Raw genomic sequence first — 972 nt, forward strand, 5'->3', positions numbered from 1 at the left:
CTGACCTGCTAAAAATGACAGATTTTCTTTTCTGGATCTCTGACAGACGGACTTCAATCTCTGAACTTGTAAAGTTCTTCTTTTTAATTTTCGCTGTCATTTTTTTATGAATGGACACTTCCTTGTATCTGAGGCAGGAAACAGCCTTATATGGTGTTTTTGGGGTGGTAATTATGCTAATCACCTCTCGCGTGCAAGAGCAGCTGGATACGGACAGGTGGAATTTACGCAGCTCATTTACACACTTTTCCTGAAGATAGAAGAGTTTGTTGAATCTGACGTGACATGTTCATACGAACCCTTCGTACGAACAAAAGTAAGAGAAATTTAGGATAAGAATACGAACATGTTCTTGCATGAGGCCCAATGTTCTGCATTTGACCCATCACACAAGAGATTCAACCACTGAGTTAAATATCACTAGAGCAAGCCCCACCACCCGTCCACTGTTATGCTAGGTTCAGAATGAATGCGTTTTGAGCGTCAGGTTTATGTGCTAAGTAGCATGTTGCTACCCAAAGCACGAGCCTGCTGCACTACGGCCACAGCTCAGCATCAGCCAAGAAGGCTACACACAGAAAAAATAATTATTCTTACCGTACAGTGAGCCACCATTTGCAGCCAGTTTTGTTCCCTCTCTTCAGCCTTTTTTTATTCTATTATTTATTTTATGCCGCACGTAATGTGTCGGGTTTTTCCGGCCCAGGACCCAAAAGGTTTTCAACTGTGTGACAAAAATATAAAACCAGTTTACAGACTGGACTGAGGTTCTTTTGATCATTTTTAGACTGATCTATTTTCTTGTCTGAGGTTAAATGATTTTCAGTCCCAGGGTTCAGTTTCATGATCATTCAAGTTTAAACAATAAAAACTCAAACTAAAATAAAAATCTGACACCGTGTTCAGATGCTCCTTACATCCAGAAAACAGAACAGAGTCATATTTCTGTGAATTCAGGTCAGATTCGTGACT

This window comes from Austrofundulus limnaeus, unplaced genomic scaffold, assembly GCF_001266775.1.
Source record: "Austrofundulus limnaeus strain Quisiro unplaced genomic scaffold, Austrofundulus_limnaeus-1.0 Scaffold518, whole genome shotgun sequence".
Classification (NCBI taxonomy): Eukaryota; Metazoa; Chordata; class Actinopteri; order Cyprinodontiformes; family Rivulidae; genus Austrofundulus; species Austrofundulus limnaeus.